This window comes from Schistocerca americana, unplaced genomic scaffold (assembly GCF_021461395.2).
Source record: "Schistocerca americana isolate TAMUIC-IGC-003095 unplaced genomic scaffold, iqSchAmer2.1 HiC_scaffold_919, whole genome shotgun sequence".
In the NCBI taxonomy this organism is placed as follows: domain Eukaryota; kingdom Metazoa; phylum Arthropoda; class Insecta; order Orthoptera; family Acrididae; genus Schistocerca; species Schistocerca americana.
Genome location: NW_025726696.1, coordinates 35,001 through 42,500, shown reverse-complemented (window position 1 = coordinate 42,500; position 7,500 = coordinate 35,001). Strand labels below are relative to the sequence as shown.

The 7,500-nt window shown below is 55.7% G+C and overlaps 3 non-coding genes across 3 annotated transcripts in view; all 3 read right to left on the bottom strand.

Annotated features, from left to right (window-relative positions):
* Positions 1 to 1,469, bottom strand: part of LOC124592448 — a 4,225-nt gene extending 2,756 nt beyond the window's left edge. Inside the window, exon 1 of the ribosomal RNA XR_006977428.1 lies at positions 1 to 1,469. This exon is cut by the window's left edge and continues 2,756 nt beyond it. This is a non-coding gene — a ribosomal RNA (large subunit ribosomal RNA).
* A 188-nt stretch (positions 1,470 to 1,657) lies between these two features.
* On the bottom strand, positions 1,658 to 1,812 carry LOC124592452. Its single transcript, XR_006977432.1, has one exon. It is a non-coding gene; the product is annotated as a 5.8S ribosomal RNA (ribosomal RNA).
* Positions 1,813 to 2,163: 351 nt separating this feature from the next.
* Positions 2,164 to 4,073, bottom strand: LOC124592445. Its single transcript, XR_006977425.1, has one exon. It is a non-coding gene; the product is annotated as a small subunit ribosomal RNA (ribosomal RNA).
* Between the last annotated feature and the right edge of the window lie 3,427 nt (positions 4,074 to 7,500).

Genomic DNA, 7,500 nt, shown 5'->3' with positions numbered 1-7,500 from the left:
ACCAAAAGTGGCCCACTTGGCACTCCGATCCGAGTCGTTTGCTCGCGGCTTCAGCATATCAAGCAAGCCGGAGATCTCACCCATTTAAAGTTTGAGAATAGGTTGAGGTCGTTTCGGCCCCAAGGCCTCTAATCATTCGCTTTACCGGATGAGACTCGTACGAGCACCAGCTATCCTGAGGGAAACTTCGGAGGGAACCAGCTACTAGATGGTTCGATTAGTCTTTCGCCCCTATACCCAGCTCCGACGATCGATTTGCACGTCAGAATCGCTACGGACCTCCATCAGGGTTTCCCCTGACTTCGTCCTGGCCAGGCATAGTTCACCATCTTTCGGGTCCCAACGTGTACGCTCTAGGTGCGCCTCACCTCGCAATGAGGACGAGACGCCCCGGGAGTGCGGAGGCCGCCGCCCCGTGAAGGGCGGGGAAGCCCCATCCTCCCTCGGCCCGCGCAAGGCGAGACCTTCACTTTCATTACGCCTTTAGGTTTCGTACAGCCCAATGACTCGCGCACATGTTAGACTCCTTGGTCCGTGTTTCAAGACGGGTCGTGAAATTGTCCAAAGCTGAAGCGCCGCTGACGGGAGCGATTATTCCGCCCGAGAGCATCCCGAGCCAACAGCGGCGCGGGTCCGGGGCCGGGCCAGGTAGGTCCGTCATCCGGGAAGAACCGCGCGCGCTTGCCGGGAGCCCGAGCGCCCAAAGGGGCGAATCGACTCCTCCAGATATACCGCCGGGCAGCCAGCCAGGACACCGGGGCTCTGCCCAACAGACGCGAACCGAGGCCCGCGGAAGGACAGGCTGCGCACCCGGGCCGTAGGCCGGCACCCAGCGGGTCGCGACGTCCTACTAGGGGAGAAGTGCGGCCCACCGCACACCGGAACGGCCCCACCCCGCGGCGAGTGGAAAGGCAACCGGACACGACCCCGCCGCGGATTGCTCCGCGCGGGCGGCCGGCCCCATCTGCCGAGGGCGGAGGCCAGTGGCCGGATGGGCGTGAATCTCACCCGTTCGACCTTTCGGACTTCTCACGTTTACCCCAGAACGGTTTCACGTACTTTTGAACTCTCTCTTCAAAGTTCTTTTCAACTTTCCCTCACGGTACTTGTTCGCTATCGGTCTCGTGGTCATATTTAGTCTCAGATGGAGTTTACCACCCACTTGGAGCTGCACTCTCAAGCAACCCGACTCGAAGGAGAGGTCCCGCCGACGCTCGCACCGGCCGCTACGGGCCTGGCACCCTCTACGGGCCGTGGCCTCATTCAAGTTGGACTTGGGCTCGGCGCGAGGCGTCGGGGTAGTGGACCCTCCCAAACACCACATGCCACGACAGGCGGCAGCCTGCGGGGTTCGGTGCTGGACTCTTCCCTGTTCGCTCGCCGCTACTGGGGGAATCCTTGTTAGTTTCTTTTCCTCCGCTTAGTAATATGCTTAAATTCAGCGGGTAGTCTCGCCTGCTCTGAGGTCGTTGTACGAGGTGTCGCACGCCACACCGCCAGCCGGCTGTGCACGCTACCGAGTAAGTACCGGTATGCGAACCGCCAGGCGACGGGCGCGCATCGCACGTTTAAGGAGGCGCGGCCGGCCCCACAGGCGGCCGCGACGCTCCCAGGTCTGCGAAGCGGGGCAAACGCCGCGCGCTTCAGTATACGTAGCCGACCCTCAGCCAGACGTGGCCCGGGAACGGAATCCATGGACCGCAATGTGCGTTCGAAACGTCGATGTTCATGTGTCCTGCAGTTCACATGTCGACGCGCAATTTGCTGCGTTCTTCATCGACCCACGAGCCGAGTGATCCACCGTCCTGGGTGATCTTTTCTTAGTTTACACTGTCTCTTTCAAGACAGTTGCATAGGCGGGACGTAGGCGTGTGGCGGCCCCTGTTCAAGCGTTCTGTGTCCAACGGCCTCACGGCCGATGGGCGTCGTACGGCTCCACACCGGAGCGGACAGGCAGTCGGGCGAAAGTCATTCAAAACCGGCGCCAGGCGCCAGGTGCCGCAGGCCAGCCGCTCCAGCGCTTCAGCGCTCGTACCACACAACATTGGCGTTAGTTTTGAGAAGCACGCGTGGTTCCGCACGCGGCGCACGGCTACTGCGAGCCGTACAGGTAGCGTGTTGCGCGACACGACACGCACATCGAAAGACATGCAGTCTAGTCGGTAATGATCCTTCCGCAGGTTCACCTACGGAAACCTTGTTACGACTTTTACTTCCTCTAAATGATCAAGTTTGGTCATCTTTCCGGTAGCATCGGCAACGACAGAGTCAATGCCGCGTACCAGTCCGAAGACCTCACTAAATCATTCAATCGGTAGTAGCGACGGGCGGTGTGTACAAAGGGCAGGGACGTAATCAACGCGAGCTTATGACTCGCGCTTACTGGGAATTCCTCGTTCATGGGGAACAATTGCAAGCCCCAATCCCTAGCACGAAGGAGGTTCAGCGGGTTACCCCGACCTTTCGGCCTAGGAAGACACGCTGATTCCTTCAGTGTAGCGCGCGTGCGGCCCAGAACATCTAAGGGCATCACAGACCTGTTATTGCTCAATCTCGTGCGGCTAGAAGCCGCCTGTCCCTCTAAGAAGAAAAGTAATCGCTGACAGCACGAAGGATGTCACGCGACTAGTTAGCAGGCTAGAGTCTCGTTCGTTATCGGAATTAACCAGACAAATCGCTCCACCAACTAAGAACGGCCATGCACCACCACCCACCGAATCAAGAAAGAGCTATCAATCTGTCAATCCTTCCGGTGTCCGGGCCTGGTGAGGTTTCCCGTGTTGAGTCAAATTAAGCCGCAGGCTCCACTCCTGGTGGTGCCCTTCCGTCAATTCCTTTAAGTTTCAGCTTTGCAACCATACTTCCCCCGGAACCCAAAAGCTTTGGTTTCCCGGAGGCTGCCCGCCGAGTCATCGGAGGAACTGCGGCGGATCGCTGGCTGGCATCGTTTATGGTTAGAACTAGGGCGGTATCTGATCGCCTTCGAACCTCTAACTTTCGTTCTTGATTAATGAAAACATACTTGGCAAATGCTTTCGCTTCTGTTCGTCTTGCGACGATCCAAGAATTTCACCTCTAACGTCGCAATACGAATGCCCCCGCCTGTCCCTATTAATCATTACCTCGGGTTCCGAAAACCAACAAAATAGAACCGAGGTCCTATTCCATTATTCCATGCACACAGTATTCAGGCGGGCTTGCCTGCTTTAAGCACTCTAATTTGTTCAAAGTAAACGTGCCGGCCCACCGAGACACTCACTCAAGAGCACCCTGGTAGGATTGCAACGGGGTCCGCCTCGGGACGCACGAGCACGCACGAGGCGCGTCGCACGCCTTCAGCTCGCCCCACCGGCAGGACGTCCCACGATACATGCCAGTTAAACACCGACGGGCGGTGAACCAACAGCGTGGGACACAAATCCAACTACGAGCTTTTTAACCGCAACAACTTTAATATACGCTATTGGAGCTGGAATTACCGCGGCTGCTGGCACCAGACTTGCCCTCCAATAGATACTCGTTAAAGGATTTAAAGTGTACTCATTCCGATTACGGGGCCTCGGATGAGTCCCGTATCGTTATTTTTCGTCACTACCTCCCCGTGCCGGGAGTGGGTAATTTGCGCGCCTGCTGCCTTCCTTGGATGTGGTAGCCGTTTCTCAGGCTCCCTCTCCGGAATCGAACCCTGATTCCCCGTTACCCGTTACAACCATGGTAGGCGCAGAACCTACCATCGACAGTTGATAAGGCAGACATTTGAAAGATGCGTCGCCGGTACGAGGACCGTGCGATCAGCCCAAAGTTATTCAGAGTCACCAAGGCAAACGGACCGGACGAGCCGACCGATTGGTTTTGATCTAATAAAAGCGTCCCTTCCATCTCTGGTCGGGACTCTGTTTGCATGTATTAGCTCTAGAATTACCACAGTTATCCAAGTAACGTGGGTACGATCTAAGGAACCATAACTGATTTAATGAGCCATTCGCGGTTTCACCTTAATGCGGCTTGTACTGAGACATGCATGGCTTAATCTTTGAGACAAGCATATGACTACTGGCAGGATCAACCAGGGAGCTGCGTCAACTAGAGCTGAGCAGCCGGCCGCCCGGGAGTGTGTCCCGGGGGCCCGCGCGAACACGCAAGCGTCCGCTCAATTATTCTGCAAACAGGAGGAGGCTGAGCTCCCCTGCACAATACACCTCGAAACCCTCTCAGGTCCCGGCGGCGCGCAGCGCCGTCCTAAGTACTTGGTCGGGTTCGAGAGAGGCGCAATCGCCCGGAGTTTGGCGAGTAGACGCTTTAGGTGCGACCACCCGTGCTCCCAACTGAGCTTGCCGCTGCCGACAGAGGCCCGGGAGCGTGCTGTCGTGGCATTGCCGGCGGGAGACAACACGCGCCACCTACGGTGGCCGGCAGCTCCAACGCCAGCGCCACAGAAGGACAAAAGCCCCACTTGGGTGCCGAAGCGAACTCTCCCAGCACAGCGCACGCGCCAACACGTCCGCACAGCTGCGATACAATCCACCTGCGAGAACCGCAGAGGCGACCGAGCAGCAGACGGCGTCGCGGCGCCGAGCGCCGGGCGGCGGCGCATCCTCAGCGCACACAGTCCTCAATCGGACCAGCACACTGCAGATGTCCACCGCGCTTCGCACCGGGCCCGCGAGGACCTACTTTGGCCGCACGGCGCCGCGTGCAGGGTGCGCCGGCGCGCAGCTGCGCCGCCTGCCGCCTCCGTCGGCCGGCGCGCCTGCCACTGGCCGCCCCCACCAGCCGGCTGTAGCGCGTGCGCCCACGCACCGCGCGGCCAGCACGCCGGAAGGCCCCCCCTCACCGGCCGGGGACGGTCCCACCCAGCCACCGCCGCGTATCGCTTCACACCCACATGCCATTCACGTTCGTGGGCATGGTGGGTATCGCTGAAACAACCGGTTGGTAGCTCAACCGATCGTCGCCATCACTGATTCACCTCTAGCGAGAACAACCGCACCACAACGGTTTACCAGTTCTTCATTTGCGTAACGTCACCAGCAAACGTAGACGTCCATCGCCATTTGCAAATTCAACGATTGTTGCATGCCTGTGTCAGGTGTCACGACACACTATGTCTGCCCACATACACGCAACAACATGTGCACGCTTCGCGAACACGTGGAAGGTGGCCCCCGTACGTATGCGATGTCCATTGCGCGAACGACTGTCAACCGGCCTCTGTCGCATGTCGCAGATGTGGAACGCAGTGCACCATGCTATCACGGTGTGTGAGAAGAGACGACTACGTCTGACAACACGCGCCACTACATCAACAGACGGCTCATGCTGATCGCCATCCACGGCATACCATACTGCAATCCAGCTCTTATAGGGAGACGACACGTAGCTGAGTGCACAATATTTGGACCGTATGGTTCGCCGTTGTTGGCGCAGTCGTGGTACGGTCACACATGTACCACGATGTATCATTCAGTACATGAGGACCAATGTGCGGTACAGTGTGTGATTTGGACGTACAACATCAGCGGACAGTTGCCACAAGCCGTACCACAACGTAGGCTGTGCTTCGCCATGCGAATGCCAATGAACAACTGCGAAGGGCATTGAGCATGTACGTCCTGCCGCCATCCGCATTACAGTGTATAGCTGCAAGGTGTTTAACATGAAGCGATACTCTGGGGACCGGGCAGTGCGAGTAGCAAACTATATTGCGGGGGTTGCAGTTAGGCAACACTACACTAATTTAACGCGTCGTATGACAATTACAGAGCAGGTTAAGGCCCAACGTGTGTTGGGTTAAGGCCCAACGTGTGTTGGGTTAAGGCCCAACGTGTGTTGGGTTAAGGCCCAACGTGTGTTGGGTTAAGGCCCAACGTGTGTTGGGTTAAGGCCCAACGTGTGTTGGGTTAAGGCCCAACGTGTGTTGGGTTAAGGCCCAACGTGTGTTGGGTTAAGGCCCAACGTGTGTTGGGTTAAGGCCCAACGTGTGTTGGGTTAAGGCCCAACGTGTGTTGGGTTAAGGCCCAACGTGTGTTGGGTTAAGGCCCAACGTGTGTTGGGTTAAGGCCCAACGTGTGTTGGGTTAAGGCCCAACGTGTGTTGGGTTAAGGCCCAACGTGTGTTGGGTTAAGGCCCAACGTGTGTTGGGTTAAGGCCCAACGTGTGTTGGGTTAAGGCCCAACGTGTGTTGGGTTAAGGCCCAACGTGTGTTGGGTTAAGGCCCAACGTGTGTTGGGTTAAGGCGCAACATAGGTTAGGTTCAGGCGCAACATAGGTTAGGTTAAGGCGCAACATAGGTTAGGTTAAGGCGCAACATAGGTTAGGTTAAGGCGCAACATAGGTTAGGTTAAGGCGCAACATAGGTTAGGTTACGGCGCAACATAGGTTAGGTTAAGGCGCAACATAGGTTAGGTTAAGGCGCAACATAGGTTAGGTTACGGCGCAACATAGGTTAGGTTAAGGCGCAACATAGGTTAGGTTAAGGCGCAACATAGGTTAGGTTAAGGCGCAACATAGGTTAGGTTAAGGCGCAACATAGGTTAGGTTAAGGCGCAACATAGGTTAGGTTAAGGCGCAACATAGGTTAGGTTAAGGCGCAACATAGGTTAGGTTAAGGCGCAACATAGGTTAGGTTACGGCGCAACATAGGTTAGGTTAAGGCGCAACATAGGTTAGGTTAAGGCGCAACATAGGTTAGGTTAAGGCGCAACATAGGTTAGGTTACGGCGCAACATAGGTTAGGTTACGGCGCAACATAGGTTAGGTTACGGCGCAACATAGGTTAGGTTAAGGCGCAACATAGGTTAGGTTAAGGCGCAACATAGGTTAGGTTAAGGCGCAACATAGGTTAGGTTAAGGCGCAACATAGGTTAGGTTAAGGCGCAACATAGGTTAGGTTAAGGCGCAACATAGGTTAGGTTAAGGCGCAACATGGGTTAGGTTAAGGCGCAACATGGGTTAGGTTAAGGCGCAACATGGGTTAGGTTAAGGCGCAACATGGGTTAGGTTAAGGCGCAACATGGGTTAGGTTAAGGCGCAACATGGGTTAGGTTAAGGCGCAACATGGGTTAGGTTAAGGCGCAACATGGGTTAGGTTAAGGCGCAACATGGGTTAGGTTAAGGCGCAACATGGGTTAGGTTAAGGCGCAACATGGGTTAGGTTAAGGCGCAACATGGGTTAGGTTAAGGCGCAACATGGGTTAGGTTAAGGCACAATATGGGTTAGGTTAAGGTACAATATGGGTTAGGTTAAGGTACAATATGGGTTAGGTTAAGGTACAATATGGGTTAGGTTAAGGTACAATATGGGTTAGGTTAAGGTACAATATGGGTTAGGTTAAGGTACAATATGGGTTAGGTTAAGGTACAATATGGGTTAGGTTAAGGTACAATACGGGTTAGGTTAAGGTACAATACGGGTTAGGTTAAGGTACAATACGGGTTAGGTTAAGGTACAATACGGGTTAGGTTAAGGTACAATACGGGTTAGGTTAAGGTACAATACGG